Source organism: Mastigoproctus giganteus, chromosome 12 (assembly GCF_048544385.1).
Source record: "Mastigoproctus giganteus isolate SK-2022 chromosome 12, ASM4854438v1, whole genome shotgun sequence".
Taxonomy (NCBI): domain Eukaryota; kingdom Metazoa; phylum Arthropoda; class Arachnida; order Uropygi; family Thelyphonidae; genus Mastigoproctus; species Mastigoproctus giganteus.
In genome coordinates this window covers 151,191,007-151,208,305 of record NC_143586.1, presented here as the reverse complement: position 1 = coordinate 151,208,305, position 17,299 = coordinate 151,191,007, and positions in this window count along the sequence as shown.

The window sequence follows — 17,299 nt, the reverse complement described above, 5'->3', positions numbered from 1 at the left end:
AGTAGGAGTGACAGAAGGAGCGACGATCCGGAATTATATGCTCAGTCAGAAAGAGCGACAGGGGGAGCAAAATGCGGGGCGGAATTAGTAGCTCGGTCAGAAAAAGCGACAGGAGGAAAAAAAATTCGGAGCGGAATTAGTAGCTAGGTCGAAAGAGCGACAGGAGGAGCAAAAATTCGGAGCAGAACGAATAGCTCGATCAGCAGGAGCGACAGAAGGAGTGAAGACGCGGAATTATTATCTCGGTCAGTAGGAGCGACGATACGGAATTATTAGCTCGGTCAGAAGGAGCGACAGGAGTGAAGACGTGTAATTATTAGCTCGCAGAAGGAGCAACAGGAGGAGTGAAGACGTGGAATTATTAGCTCTGTCAGTAGGAGCAATGACATGGAATTATTTGCTCGGACAGAAAGAGCGACAGGAGGAGCAAAAACGCGGAGCGGAATTAGTAGCCCGGTCAGAAAGAGTGAGAGGAGGAGCAAAAATACAGAATTAGAAGATCGATCAGAAAAGGGCGAAATCGCGGAATTAGTAGCTCGATCAGAAAAGAGTGACACGAGGAGCGAAATCGTGGAATTAGTAGCTCGATCAGGAGTAGCAAGAGAACGAGTGAAAAGGCGGAACAAATAGCTCGAATAGAAGGAGCGAAATCGCGGAAGTAATAGCACGATGAGAAGGAGCGACAGGGGGGGCGAAAAGACGGAATTAACAGCTCGCTTAGGTGTGAAAGCGCAGAATTAGTAGCACGATCAGAAGGTGCGAACAAAGGAATGAAAACGTGGAATTATTAGTTCGTTCAGAAGGAGCGACAGGTGGAGCAAGAGGACGAGTGAAAATGCAGAACTAATACCTCGATCAGAAGGAGCGTAAACGTGGAATTAATATTTCGATCAGAAGGAGCGGCAGAAGGAGTGAAGATGTGGAATTATTAACTCGGTCAGAAAGAGTGACCTAAGCAACGAAAACACGGAATTAGTAGCTCGATCAGAAGGGGCGACAGGAGGAGTGGAAACACGGAATTAGTAGCTCCATCAGAAGGTGCAAAAGGGGAAGAAAATGCGGAATTAGTAGCTCAATCAGAAGGAGCACCAACGCGTAATTATTATTAGCTTGGTCAGAAGTAGTGAAGACGCGGAATTATTTGCTCGGTAAGAAAGAGCGACAGGGACAGGAGGAGGAAAAATGCGGAATTAGTAGCTTGATCAGAAAAGAGTGACAGGAGGGGCGAAATCGCGGAATTGATAGCTCGATCAGAATAGAGTGACAGGAGGAGCGAAATCGTGGAATTAGTATCTCGATCAGAAGGAGCAACTACATGGAATTATTTGCTCGGTCAGAAAAGAGCGACAGGAGGAGCGAAAACGCAGAATTAGTAGCTCGATCAGAAGGTGCAATAGGGAAGAAAACGCGGAATTAGTAGCTCAATCAGAAGGCGCGACAATGCGGAATTATTAGCTTGGTCTGTAGGAGCGACAGAAGAAGCAACAATGCGGAATTAGTAGTTTGTTCAGAAAGAGCGACAGGTGGAGGAGCAAAACTGCGGAGCGGAATTAGTAGCTTGGTCAGAAAGAGCGACAGGAAGAGCAAAAATGCGGATTTAGTAGCTCGATAAAAAAGAGCGTCAGACGGAGCGAAATCCCGGAATTAGTAGCTCGATCAGGAGGTGGAACCTATGGAGCGAAAAAGTGGAATATTAGCTCGATCAGAAGGTGCAACCTCAGGAATGAAAACGTGGAATTATTAGCTTGGTCAGAAGGAGCGACAGAACGAGTGAAGATGGGGAATTATTATCTCGGTCAGTAGGAGCGACAAAAGGAGCGACTAAGCGGAATTATTTGGTTAGTCAGAAAGAGCGACAGGAGGAGCAAAAAATGCGGAGCGGAATTACTAGCTCGGTCAGAAGGAGAGAATCAATGTTGAATTATTAGCTCAGTCAGAAGGAGCGACAGAAGGAGTGAAGAAGTGGATTATTATCTCGGTCACTAGGAGCAACGATGCAGAATTATTTGCTCGGCCAGAAAGAGTGACAGGAAGTGCCAAATTGCGGATTTAGTAGCTCGATCAGAAAAGAGCGAAATCGCGGAGTTAGTAGCTCGATCACAAAAGAGCGACAGGAGGAGTGAAGATGCACAATTATTAGCTCGGTCAGTAGAAGCGACAGAAGGAGCGATGATGCGGAATTATTTGCTTGGATAGAAAGAGACACGGAGGAGCAAAAATGTGGAATTAATAGCTCGATCAGAAAAGACCGACAGGAGGAGTGAAATCGCGGAATTAAGAGCTCGGTTAGCTCGGTCAGAAGGAGTGAAGACGCGATATTATTAGCTTGGTCAGAAGGAGCGACAGAAGGAGTGAAGACGCAGAATTATTAGCTCGGTCAAAGGAGCGACAGAAGGAGTGAAGACGTGGAATTATTAGCTCGGTCAGAAAGAGTGACAGGTGGTGCAAAAATCCGGAAATGGTAGCTCGATCAGAAAAGAGCGAAATACCTGAATTAGTAGCTCTTTCAGAAAAGAGCGACAGCAAGAGCGAAGACGCACAATTATTAGCTCGGTCAGTAGGAGCGATGACACGATTCTTTGCTCAGTCAGAAAGAGCGACAGGAGGCGCAAAACTCGGGAGCCGGAATTAGTAGCCCGGTCAGAAAGAGCGACAGGAGGAGCAAAAATGCGGAGCGGAATTAGTAGCTCGGTGAGAAGGAGAGAATCAATGTGGAATTATTAGCTCGGTCAGAAGGAGTGAAGATGCGGAATTATTAGCTCGGTCAGAAGGAGCGACAGAAGGAGTGAAGACGTGGAGTTATTAGCTCGGTCACTAGGAGCGGCGATGCGGAATTATTTGCTCGGTCAGAAAGAGTGACAGGAGGTGCAAAATTGCGGAATTAGTAGCTCGATCAGAAAAGAGCGACAGGAGAAGCGAAATCGTGGAATTATTAGCTCGATCAGAAGGAGCGACAACGCGGAATTATTAGCTCGGTCACTAGAAGCGACAGGTGTAGAGAAATCGCAGAATTAATGGAACAATCAGAGCGAGAGACAAGAGGTGCAAAATCCCGGAATTAATAGCTCGATCAGGAGGTGGAACCCAAGGAGCGAAAATGTAGAATAGTAGCTCGATCAGAAGGAGCAAGAGGACGAGTGAAAGTGCAGAACTAATAGCTCGATCAGAAGGAGCGTATACGTGGAATTAATATTTTGATTAGAAGGAGCGGCAGAAGGAGTGAAGATGTGGAATTATTAGCTCGGTCAGAAATAGTGATCTAAGGAGCGAAAACACGGAATTAATAGCTCCATCAGAAGGGGCGACAGGAGGAGTGAAAACGCGGAATTAGTAGCTTGATCAGAAGGTGCAAAAGGGGAAGAAATCGCGGAATTAATAGCTCAATCAGAAGGAGTGACAACGTGGAATTATTAGCTCGGACAGAAAGAGGGAAAGAAGGTGTGAAGATGCAGAACTATTTGCTCGGTCAGAAAGAGCGACAGGAGGAGCAAAAATGCGGAATTACTAGCTTGATCAGAAAAGAGCGACAGGAGGGGCAAAATCGCGGATTTAGTATCTCGATCAGAAGGAGCGACAGGAGTGAAGACGTGGAATTATTAGCTCGGTCAGTAGGAGCAACAGAAGGAGCGACGATGCAGAATTATTTGCTCGGTCAGAAAAGAGCGACAGGAGGAGCAAAATCGCGGAATTTGTAGTTCGATCAGAAAACAGCGACAGGAGGAGGGAAATCGCGGAATTACTAGCTCGATCAGGAGGTGCGAAAAGGGAAGAATACGTGGAATTATTAGCTCGATCAGCAGGAGCAATAACGCGGAATTATTAGCTCGGTAAGTAGGAGCGACAGAAGGAGTGAAGACATGGAATTATTATCTCGGTCAATAGGAGCAACAGAAGGAGCGACGACGCAGAATTATTTGCTCAGTGAGAAAGAGCGACAGGAGGCGCAAAACTGCGGAGCGGAATTAGTAGCTTTGTCAGAAAGAGCGACAGGATGAGCAAAAATCCGGAGCGGAATTAGTAGCTCGATCAGAAGGTGCGACCTCAGGAATCAAAATGTGGAATTATTAGCTCGGTCAGAAGGAGCGACAGAAGGAGTGAAGACGCAGAATTATTAGCTCGGTCAGTAGGAGCGACGATGCGGAATTATTTGGTTAGTCACAAAGAGCGACAGGAGGAGCAAAAATTGAGGAGCGGAATTAGTAGCTCGGTCAGAAGGAGAGAATCAATGTGAAATTATTAGCTTGGTCAGAAGGTGCGATGTCAGGAATGAAAACGTGGAATTATTAGCTCGGTCAGAAGGAGCGACAGAAGGAGTGGAGACGTGGAATTATTAACTCGGTCACTAGGAGCAACGATGCGGAATTATTTGCTCGGCCAGAAAGAGTGACAGGAAGTGCCAAATTGCGGATTTAGTAGCTCGATCAGAAAAGAGAGAAATCGCGGAATTAGTAGCTCGATCACAAAAGAGCGACAGAAGGAGCGATGATGCGGAATTAATTGTTAAATAGAAAGAGAGACAGGAGGAGCAAAAATGCGGAATTAATAGCTCGATCAGAAAAGAGTGACAGGAGGAGCGAAATCGCGGAATTAAGAGCTTGAAAACGCAGAATTAGTAGCTCGATCAGAAGGTGCGATCTAAGGAATGAAAACGGGGAATTAGTAGCTCGGTCAGAAGGAGCGACAGGAGGAGTGAAGACGTGGAATTATTAGCTCGATGAGAAGTTGTGACAACACAGAATTATTAGCTCTGTTAGAAGTAGCGACAGAAAGAGTGAAGACCCGGAATTATTAGCTCAGTCAGTAGGAGCGACAGAAAGAGCGATGATGCCGAATTATTTGCTCGATCAGAAAGAGAGACAGGAGTAGCAATAATTTGGTGCAGAACTAGTAGCTCGGTCAGAATGAGCGACAAGAGGAGGAAAAATGCGGAGCGGAATTAGCAGCTAGGTCAGAAAGGGCGACAGGATGGGCAAAAATGTGGAGCCGGATTAGTAGCTCGATCAGAAGGTGCGACCTAAGGAATGAAAACGTGGAATTATTAGCTCGGTCAGAAGGAAGGACAGGAGGAGCGAAAATGTGGAGCGGAATTAGTAGCATGGTCATAAAGTGCAACAGCAGGAGCAAAATGAGGAGAGGAATGAGTAGCTCAATCAGAAGGAGCGACAGGAGGAAGATGCGGAATTATTAGCTCGATCAGAAGGAGAGAATCAATGCAGAATTATTAGCTCGATCAGAAGGAGCGATAGAAGGAGTGAACATGCGGAATTATTAGCTCGGTTAGAAGGAGCGACAGATGGAGTGAAGACGCGGAATTATTAGCTCGGTCAGTAGAAGCGACAATAGGAGCGACGATGCGGAATTATTTGCTTGGATAGAAAGAGTGACAGGAGGAGCAAAAATGCGGAATCAGTAGCTTGATCAGAAAAGAGCGAAATCGCGGAATTAGTATCTCGATCAGAAAAGAGCGACAGGAGGAGTGAACACGCACAATTATTAGCTCGGTCAGTAGAAACGACAGACGGAGTGACGATGCGGAATTATTTGCTTGGATAGAAAGAGTGACAGGAGGATCAAAAATGCAGAATCAGTAGTAGCTTGATCAGAAAAGAGCAAAATCGCGGAATTAGTATCTCGATCAGAAAAGAGCGACAGGAGGAGTGAACACGCACAATTATTAGCTCGGTCAGTAGAAACGACAGACGGAGTGACGATGCGGAATTATTTGCTTGGATAGAAAGAGTGACAGGAGGATCAAAAATGCAGAATCAGTAGTAGCTTGATCAGAAAAGAGCAAAATCGCGGAATTAGTATCTCGATCAGAAAAGAGCGACAGGAGGAGTGAAGACACACAATTATTAGCTCGGTCAGTAGAAACGACAGACGGAGTGACGATGCGGAATTATTTGCTTGGATAGGAGGAGCGACGGAAGGAGCGAAGACATGGAATTATTAGCTCGGTCACTAGGAGCAAGGACGCGGAATTATTTGCTCGGTCAGAAGGAGTGACAGGAGGTGGAAAAATCTGCAATTAGTAGCTCGATCAGAAAAGAGCAACAGGAGGAGCAATAATGCGGAAAGATTAGCTCGGTCAGTCGGAGCGACGACCTGCAATTATATGCTCAGTCAGAAAGAGCGACAGGAGGAGCAAAATGCGGGGCGGAATTAGTAGCTCGGTCAGTAAAAGCGACAGGAGGAAAAAAAATTCCGAGCGGAATTAGTAGCTAGGTCAGAAAGAGCGACAGGAGGAGAAAAAATTCGGAGCGGAATGAATAGCTCGATCAGCAGGAGCGACAGAAGGAGTGAAGACGCGGAATTATTAGCTCGGTCAGTAGGAGCAAAGACACGGAATTAATAGCTCGGTCAGAAGGAGCGACAGGAGTGAAGACATGGAATTATTAGCTCGATCAAAAGGAGCGACAGAAGGAGTGAAGACGCGGAATTATTAGCTCTGTCAGTAAGAGCAATGACATGGAATTATTTGCTCGGACAGAAAGAGTGACAGGAGGAGCAAATATGCGGAGCGGAATTAGTAGACCGGTCAGAAAGAGTGACAGGAGGAGCAAAAATACAGAATTAGTAGATAGATCAGAAAAGGGCGAAATCGCGGAATTAGTAGCTCGATCGGAAAAGAGCGACACGAGGAGCGAAATCGTGGAATTAGTAGCTCGATCAGGAGTAGCGAGAGAACGAGTGAAAAGGCGGAACGAATAGCTCGAATAGAAGGAGTGAAATCGCGGAAGTAATAGCACGATGAGAAGGAGCGAAATCGCGGAAGTAATAGCACGATGAGAAGGAGCGACAGGGGGGCGAAAAGACGGAATTAATAGCTCGATTAGGAGTGAAAGTGCAGAATTAGTAGCACGATCAGAAGATGCAACCAAAGGAATGAAAACGTGGAATTATTAGGTCGTTCAGGAGCGACAGGAGGAGCGAAAACGTGGAATTAATAGCTCGATCAGAAGGTGCGAGTGGAGCGAAGATGAAGAATTTTTAGCTCCGTCAGAAAAGAGCGACAGAAGGAAGTCGCGGAATTCATAGCTCGATCAGAAGGAGCGACAGAATGTCCGAAGTCGCAGAATTATTATCTTGGTCAGGAGGGGCGAAAACGCGGAATTAATAGCTTGATCAGAAGGAGCGACAGAGGGGGGAAAAGATGGAATTAAGAGCTTGATTAGGAGTGAAAGCGCAGAATTAGTAGCTCGATCGGAAGGTGCGACAGAAAGAGTGAAAACACGGAATAGTAGCTCCATCAGAAGGAGGTAGAGGATGAGTGAAAACGCGAACTAATAGCTTGATCAGCAGAAGCAAAAATGTGCAATTAATATTTCGATCAGAAGAAGCGACAGGGTGGTGAAACACGGAATCAAGAGCTCGATTGGAGCAAAAGCGCGGAATTAGTAGCTACATCAGAAAGAGCGAGAGGACGAGTGAAAACGCAAAATTATTATCTTGGACAGAAGGGGCGAAGACGCACAATTATTAACTCGGTCAGTAGGAGCGACGATGCGAAATTATTTTCTTGGTCAGAAAGAGTGACAGGAGGAGCAAAAATCCGGATTTATTAGCTCGATCAGAAAAGAGCGACAGACGGAGCGAAATCGCGGAATTAGTAGCTCGATCAGGAGGTGGAAACTAAGGTGCGAAAAACCGGAAGAGTAGCTCGGCCAGAAAGAGCGAGAGGACGAGTGAAAAGGCAGTACCACTATCTGAATCAGAAGGAGCGAGAGGACGAATGAAAACACCGAACAAATAACTCGATCAGAAGGAGCGAAAACGCAGAATTATTAGCTCGATTAGAAGGAGCGAAAGCGCGAAATTAATAGCCAAATCAGAAGGAGCGACAGAACGAGCGAAGATGTAGAATTATTAGCTCGGTAACAAAACAGCGACAGTTGGAGCGAAATCGCGGAATTGGTAGCTCAATCAGATGGTGCAACAACGCGGAATTATGAGCTCGGTCTGTAGGAGCGACAACCCGCAATTATTTGCTCGGACAGAAAGAACGACAGGAGGGGCTAAAATGTGGAGTGGAATTAGTAGCTCGATCAGAAGGAGTGACAGAAGGAGTGAAGACGTGGAATTATTAGCTTGGTCAGTAGGAGCGACAGAAGGAGCGAAGATGCACAATTCTTTGCTCGGTCAGAAAGAGTGACTTGCCTCCTTAGCCAGGTGGGAAGGAGCAGCAGTGCATAGCACACGCTTCTTGATAAGACCGGGGTTCGTGCCCGTCACCACCCCGGTCAGGGAATCACCACGGCATATTCCCGGAGCAATATGTCCTTAGTTGCTAATGCTCCGAAATAAAAACAACAACAACAGAAAGAGTGACAGGAGGAGAAAAAATGCGGATTTAGTAGCTCGATCAGGAAAGAGCGACAGGAGGTGCGAAATCGCTGATTTAGTAGCTGGATCAGGAGTAGCGGGAGAATGAGAGAAAATGCAGAACTAATAGCTCGAACAGAAGTAGCGATGGGGGGGCGAAAACACGGAATTTAGATCTCAATTAGAAGTGAAAATGCAGAACTAGTAGCTGGATCAGAAGGTGCGACCTAAGGAATGAAAACATGGAATTAATAGCTCGGCCACAAGGAGCGATAGAAGGAGTGAAGACATGGAAATATTAGCTCGGTCAGTGCGAGCAACAGAAGGAGCGACGACGCGGAATTATTTGCTCAGTCCGAAAGAGCGACAGGAGCGGCAAAACTGTGGAGTGCAATTAGTAGCTTGGTCAGAAAGAGCGACAGGAGGAGCAAAACTGCAGAGCGGAATTAGTAGCTTGGTCAGAAAGAGCGACAGGAGGAGCAAAAATGCGGATTTAGTAGCTCAATCAGAAAAGAGCGACAGACGGAGCGAAATCACGGAATTAGTAGCTTGATCAGGAGGTGGAACCTAAGGAGCGAAAAAGCGGAATAATAGCTCGATCAGAAGGTGCGACCTCAGGAATGAAAACGTGATATTATTAGCTTGGTCAGAAGGAGCGAAGACGCGGAAATATTAGCTCGGTCAGTAGGAGTGACAGAAGGAGCAATGCCGCTGAATTATTTGGTTAGTCAGAAAGAGCGACAGGAGGAGCAAATAATGTGGAGTGGATTTAGTAGCTCGGTGAGAAGGAGAGAATCAATGTGGAATTATTAGCTCGGTCAGAAGGAGCGACAGAAGGAGTGAAGATGCAGAATTATTAGCTCGGTCATGAGGAGCGACGATGCGGATTATTTGCTCGGTCAGAAAGAGTGACATGAGGTGCAAAATTGCGGAATTTTGTAGAATTGCGGAATTAGTAACTCGATCAGAAAAGAGCGAAATCGCGGAATTAGTAACTTGATCAGAAAAGAGCGACAGGAGGAGTGAAGATGCACAATTATTAGCTTGGTCAGGAGAAGCGGCAGAAGGAGAGACGATGGGGAATTATTTTCTTGGATAGAACGAGCGAGAGGAGCAGTGAAAATGCGGAGCCGAATTAGTAGCTCGGTCATAAAGTGCAACAGCAGGAGCAAAAATGCGGAGCGTAATTAGTAGCTTGATCAGAAGGAGCGAAAATGCGGGGCGGAATTAGTAGCTCGGTCATAAAGTGCAAAAGCAGTTGCAAAAATGCGGAGTGGAATTAGTAGCTCGATCAGAAGGAGTGAAGATGCTGAATTATTAGCTCGATCAGAAGGAGAGAATCAATGTGGAATTATTAGCTCGGTCAGAAGGAGCGACAAAAGGAGTGAAGACGTGGAATTATTAGCTCAATCAGAAGGAGCGACAGAAGGAGTGAAGATGCGGAATTATTAGCTCAATCAGAAAGAGAGAATCAATGCAGAATTATTAGCTCGGTCAGAAGGAGTGAAGAGGCGGAATTATTAGCTTGGTCAGAAGGAGCGACAGAAGGAGTGAAGACGCGGAATTATTGGCTCGGTCAGAGGGAGTGAAGACGTGGAATTATTAGCTCGGTCAGAAAGAGTGACAGGAGGTGCAAAAATCCGGAAATGGTAGCTCGATCAGAAAAAGAGCGAAATCCCGTAATTAGTAGCTCGTTCAGAAAAGAGCGACAGCAAGAGTGAAGATGCACAATTATTAGCTCGGTCAGTAGGAGCGACGACACGGAATTATTAGCTCGGTGAGTAGGAGCGACAGAAGGAGCGACGATGCGGAATTCTTTGCTCAGTCAGAAAGAGCGACAGGAGGAGCAAAACTGCGGAGCCGGAATTAGTAGCTCGGTCAGAAAGAGCGACAGGAGGAGCAAAAATACTGAGCGGAATTAGTAGCACGGTCATAAAGAGCGACAGGAGGTGCAAAAATGCTGAGCAGAATTAGCAGCTCGATCAGAAGGTGCGACCTAAAGAATGAAAATGTGGGATTATTAGCTTTGTCACAAGGATTGAAGACGCAGAATTATTAGCTCGGTCAGTAGGCGCGACAGGAGCGACGACGCGGAATTATTTGCTCAGTTAGAAAGAGCGACAGGAGGAACAAAAAATGCAGAGCGTAATTAGTAGCTCGGTCAGAAAGAGCGACAGGAGGCGCAAAAATGCGGACCGGAATTAGTAGCTTGATCAGGTGCGACCTAAGGAATGAAAACGTGGAATTATTAGCTTGGTCAGAAGGAGCGACAGAAGGAGCGATGACGCGAAATTATTTGCTCAGTCAGAAAGAGCGACAGGAGGAGCAAAAAATGCTGAGCGGAATTAGTAGCTCGGTCAGAAAGAGCGACAGGAGGAGCAAAAAATGCTGAGCGGAATTAGTAGCTCGGTCAGAAAGAGCGACAGGAGGAGCAAAAAATGCTGAGCGGAATTAGTAGCTCGGTCAGAAAGAGCGACAGGATGGGCAAAAACGAGGAGCGGGATTAGTAGCTCGATCAAGTGCGACCTAAGGAATGAAAACGTGGAATTAATAACTCAGTCAGAGGTACGACAGAAGGAGCGAAGACGCAGAATTTTTAGCTCCATCAGAAAAGAGCTCGATTGGAGCGACAACACGGAATTATTAGCTTGGTCAGTAGGAGCGACAGGTGGAGCAAAATCGCAAAATTAGTACCTCTATCAGGAGGTGGAACCTAAGGAGCGAAAACGCAGAATAGTAGCTCGATCAGAAGGAGCGAGAGGACAAGTGAAAACGCAGAACCAATATCTCGATCAGGAGTGAGAGGATGAGTGAAAACGCTGAATAGCTCGATCAGAAGGAGCGAAAACGCGAAATTAAACTAGATCAGGAGCGACAGAAGGAGTGAAGACCCAGAATTATAAGCTCGGTCAGAAGGAAAGACAGGAGGAGCAAAAACGTGGAATTGGTAGCTAGATCAGAAGGAGCGACAGAAGGAGGGAAGATGCAGAATTATTATTTCAGTCTGAAAACAGCGACAAAAGGAGCGAAAACGCAGAATAGTAGCTCGATCAGAAGGAGAAAAAACTCGGAATAAAAAGCTCGATCAGGAGAGAAAATGCGCAATTAATAGCTCGATCAGGAGAGAAAATGCAGAATTAATAGCTCAATCAGAAGGAGCGACAGAGGAGTGAAGACGCGGAATTATTAGCTCGGTCACAAAAGAGCAACAGGAGGAGTGAAATCTCAGAATTAGTAGCTTGATCAGGAGGTGCAACATAAGGAGTGAACACGCGGTATACTAGCTCGAGCAGTAGGAGCGAGAGGATGAGTGAAAACGCAGAATAGCTCGAACAGAAGCAGCGTGCACGTAGAATTAATATTTCGATCAGAAGGAGCGAAGATGCAGAATTATTAGCTCGGTCAGAAGGAGCGAAGACGCACGATTATTAGCTCGGTCAGTAGGAGCGACAGAAGGAGCGACGATTCGGAAGGATTTGCTTGGTTAGAAAGAGTGACAGGAGTAGCAAAAATGCAGATTTAGTAGCTCGATCAGAAAAGAGCGACAGGAGGAGCGAAATCACAGAATTAGTAACTCGATCAGGGAAGAGCGACAGAAGGAGCGAAATCGCGGAATTAGTAGCTCGATCAGAAAAGAGCGACAGGAGCAAAATAGCGGAATTAATAGTATGATCGGAAGAAGCAACGGGGGGGGCAAAATACGGAATTAAGAGCTCAATTAGGAGTGAAAACGCAGAATTATTAGCTCGATCAGAAGGAGCGACAACGCGGAATTATTAGCTCGGACAGGAGGAGCAACAGAAGTAGTGACGACGTGGAATTATTTGCTTGTAAGAAAGAGCGACAGGAGCAAAAATGCGGAATTAGTAGCTTGATCAGAAAAGGGCGACAGGAGGAGCGAAATCGCGGAATTGGTAACTCGATCAGAAAAGAACGACAGGAGGAGCGAAATCGCAGAAGTGGTAGCTCAATCAGAAAAGAGCGACAGGAGGAGGGAAATCGCGGATTTATTAGTTCGATCAGAAGGAGCGACAACACAGAATTATTAGCTCGGTCAGTAGGAGTGACAGAGGGAGAAAAATCGCAGAATTAATAGAACGATCAGAGCGAGTTACAGGAGAGAAATCGCGGAATTAGTAGCTCGATCAGAATGTGGAACCTAGGAGCGAAATGGCAGAATAGTAGCTCGATCAAAAGGAGCGAGAGGACGAGTGGAAACCCGGAACCATTATCTCGATCAGAAGGAGCGAGAGGATGAGTGAAAACGCGGGACAAATAGCTTGTTCAGATGGAGCGAAAATGCGGAATTATTATCCCGGTCAGAAGGAGAGACAGCAGGAGCAAAACGTGGAATTAGAAGCTCGATCAGAAAGTGCGACTTAAGGAGCAAAAACGCGAAATTCGTAGCTTGATGTGGGGACCTAAGGAGCGAAAACGCCGAATAATAGCTCGATCAGAAGTAGCAGATCAGGAGAGAAAATGCGCAATTAATAGTTTGATCAGAAGGAATGAAAACGCGGAATTAGTTGTTCAATCAGAAGGAGCGGCAGAAGGAATGAAGACGCGGAATTATTAGCTCAGTCAGAAAAGAGAAACAGGAGGAGCCAAAGCGCGGAATTAGTAGCTCGATCAGAAAAGAGCGTATGGAGGAGCGAAATCATGGAATTAGTAGCTCGATCACAAAAGAGCGACTGGAGGAGCGGAATTAGTAGCTCGATCAGAAGGTGCGAAAAAGGAAGAAAATGCGGAATTAATAGCTCGATCCGAAGGTGCGAAAAAGGAAGAAAATGCGAAATTATTAGCTCGGTCAAAAGGAGCAATAACGCAGAATTATTAGCTTGGTCATTAGGAGCGACGATGCGGAATTATTTGCTCTGTCAGAAAGAGTGACAGGAGAAGCGAAATCGCAGAATTTGTAGGTCGATCAGAAGAGAGTGACAGGAGGAGCGAATTCCCGGAATTATTTGCTGTCAGAAAGAGCGACAGGAGGAGCAAAAATGTGGAGCGGAATTAGTAGCTCGATCAGAAGGTGCGACCTAAGGAATGAAAACGTAGAATTATTATCTCAGTCAGAAGCAGCGACAGGAGGAGCAAAAAGGCGGAATTAATAGCTCGATCAGAAGGTACGACAGAAGGAGCAAGGACGCAGAATTTTTAGCTTCGTCAGAAAAGAGCGACAGGAGGAGTGAAATCGCGGAATTAATAGCTCGATCAGAGGGAGCGACAGAAGGACCGAAGATGCAGAATTATTAGCTTGGTCAGGAGGAGCGAAAATGCGGAATTAGTAGCTCGATCAGAAGGAGCGACAGGGGGCGAAAAGACAGAATTAAGAGCTCGATTAAGAGTGAAAGCGCAGAACTAGTAACTCAATCGGAAGGTGCGAAGAAAACGTGGAATTAGTAGCTCGATCAGAAGGAGCGACAGAAAGATTGGAAACGCGGAATAGTAGCTCCATCACAAGGAGCAAGAGGACGAGTGAAAACACGAACTAATAGCTCGATCAGAAGAAGCGAAAATGTGCAATTAATATTTCGATCAGAAGAAGCGACAGGGTGGGGTGAAATGCAGAATTAAGAGCTCGATTGGAGCAAAAGCGCGGAATTATTAGCTCAATCAGAATGAGCGACAACACGGAATTATTAGCTCGGTCAGTAGGTGCGACAGGTGGAGCGAAATCGCAGAATTAGTACCTCAATCAAGAGATGGAACCTAAGGAGTGAAAATGCGGAATAGTAGCTGGAACGAGAGGATGAGTGAAAACGCGGAACCAATATCTCGATCAGAAGGAGTGAGAGGATGAGTGAAAATGCGGAAGCTCGATCAGAAGGAGCGAAAACGTGGAATTATTAGCTCGGTCAGAAGGAGAGACAGTAGGAGCAAAAACGTGGAATTAGTAGCTTGATCAGAAGGAGCGAAGCTGCAGAATTATTAGCTCAGTCAGAAAACAGCGACAGAATGAGCGAAATCCCGGAATTAGTAGCTCGATCAGAAGGTGCGACTTAAGGAGGAAAAATGCGGAATTACTAGCTCGATGAGGAGGTGAGACCTAAGGATCGAAAACACGGAATTGTAGTTCGATCAGGAGCGAGAGGACGAGTGAAAATGTGGAACCAATATCTCGATCAGAAGGAGTGAGAGGATGAGTGAAAACGCGGAACAAATAGCTCGATCAGTAGGAGAGAAAACGTGCAATTAATAGCTCGATCAGAAGGAGAGAAAACGCGGAATTAATAGCTCAAACAGAAGGAGTGGCAGAAGGAGTGAAGACGCAGAACTAATAGCTTGAACAGAGGGTGCGAAATCGCGGAGTTAATAGCACGATCAGAAGTAGCGACAGGGGGGGCGAAAAGACGGAATTAAGAGCTCAATTAGGAGTGAAAATGCAGAATTAGTAGCTCGATCAGAAGGTGCGACCTAAGGAATGAAAACGTTTAATTAATAGCTCGGTCAGAAGGAGCAACAGGAGGAGTGAAGAGTCGGAATTATTAGCTCGGTCAGTAGGAGCAACAGAAGGAGCGAAAACGCGGAATTATTTGCTCGGTCAGAAAGAGCGACCGGAGGAGCAAAAATGCGAAATTAGTAGCTCGATCAGAAAAGAGCGACAGCAGGAGTGAAATCGCGGAATTAGTAGCTCGATCAGAAGGAGTGAAAACACGGAATTATTAGCTCGGTCAGTACGAGCGACAGCTGGAGCGAAATCGCAAAATTAATAGAACGATCAGAGCGAGCGAGAGGAAGAGGGAAATCGCGGAATTAGTAGCTCAATCAGAAGGAGTGACAGAAGGAGTGAAGATGCGGAATTATTAGCTCGATCAGTAGGAGCGACAGAAGGAGCGACGACGCGGAATTATTTGCTCACTCAGAACGAGCGACAGGAGGAGCAAAAATGTGGAGCGGAATTAGTAGCTTGAACAGAAGGAGCGACAGGAGTGAAGATGCAGAATTATTAGCTCGACAGAAAGAGCGACAAAGCGGAATTATTAGCTCAGTCAGAAGGAGCGACAGAAGGAGTGAAGACGCGGAATTATTAGCTCAGTCAGTAGGAGCGACGACGCGGAATTATTTGCTGTCAGAAAGAGCGAGAGGAGGAGCAAAAATGCGGAAATTGTAGCTCGATCAGAAAAGAGCGACAGGAGGAGCGAATTCGCCGAATTGGTAGCTCGATCAGAAAAGAGTGACAGGAGGAGGAAAATCGCGGAATTAGTAGCTCAATCAGAAGGAGTGACAGAAGGAGTGAAGATGCGGAATTATGAGCTCGGTCAGTAGGAGCGACAGAAGGAGCGACGACGCGGAATTATTTGCTCACTCAGAAAGAGCGACAGGAGGAGCAAAAATGTGGAGCGGAATTAGTAGCTCGAACAGAAGGAGCAACAGGAGTGAAGATGCAGAATTATTAGCTCGACAGAAAGAGTGACAGGAGGAGCAAACATGCGGATTTATTAGCTCGATCAGAAAAGAGCGACAGGAGGCGCGAAATCGCGGAATCAGTATCTCGATCAGAATAGAGCGACAGGAGGAGTGAAATCGCGGAATTTGTAGCTCGATCAGTAGTAGCGAGAGAACGAGTGAAAACGCGGAACTAATAGCTCGAACAGAAGGAGCGAAATCGTGGAAGTAATAGCACGATCAGAAGAATTGATTGATTGATTGATTTGGTAGTTGTTGGCGCATCGGCTTCTGTGGCCATATTGCACCTCCCAAGGTTTTTGCAGTACTTTGATCCAAGCCCGAGGCGGGAATCGAACCCATGACCTTTGGGTTGCCGGGCAGGTACTTTACCCACTCGGCTAGCACAGTCGGCGATCAGAAGAAGCAACAGGGGGAGGGAAAAGACTGAATTAAGAGCTCGATTAGGAGTGAAAGCGCAGAATTAGTAGCTTGATGAGAAGGTGCGAACTAAGGAATGAGAACGTGGAATTATTAGCTCGGGCAGAAGGAGCGACAGGAGGAGCGAAAACGCGGAATTAATAGCTCGATCAGAAGGTGCGACAGAAGGAGCGAAGACACAGAATTATTAGCTTGGTCAGGAGGAGCGAAAACGCGGAATTAGTAGCTCGATCAGAAGGAGCGACAGGGGTGTTGAAAATGCAGAATTAAGAGCTCGAACAGAAGGAGCGACAGAAGGACCGAAGACGCAGAATTATTAGCTTGGTCAGGAGGAGCGACAACGCGGAATTATTAGCTTGGTTTGAAGAAGCGACAGGGGAAGCAAAATCACAGAATTAATAGCACGATCAGAAGGAGCGACAGGGGAAGCGAAATCACAGAATTAATAGCACGATCAGAAGGAGCGACGGGGGGGGGCGAAAAGACGGAATTAAGGGCTCGATTAGGAGTGAAAGTGCAGAACTAATAGCTCGATCAGAAGGAGCAAATACGCGGAATTAGTAGCTCGAACAGGAAGTGCGACAGGGGGGTGAAAACGCGGAACTAATAGCTCGATCAGAAGGAGCAAAAATGCGGAATTAGTAGCTCGATCAGAAGGAGCGACAGAAAGAGCAAAAACGCGGAATTAATAGCTCGATCAGAAAGAGCGAGAGAAAGAGCAAAAACGCCGAATAGTAGCTCGATCAGAAGGAGTGAGAGGACGTGAAAACTAGGAACTAATAGTTCGATCAGAAGGAGCAAAAACGCGGAATTAATAGCTCCAACAGAAGGAGCAACAGAAGGAGCAAAGATCCCAAATTATTAGCTCGGTCAGAAGGAGCGACAAGAGGAGCGAAAACGCAGAATAAATAGCACGATTAGAAGGAGCGACAGGGGGGCGAAAAGACGGAATTAAGAGCTCGATTAGGAGCAAAAGCGCTGAAGTTCCCTTGAATCTGAATTCTACTGTGAATCCAAAGTCAGATGTGTAAGTGGGGTATAAGAAAAGGGGTCTATATATCTATTAGGGAACAAAACAAAGAATATTTAATATTAATATTAAATTAAAAAAAAGTTAGAAATAAAGACAGTTATTTCCTCCTCCCCCACA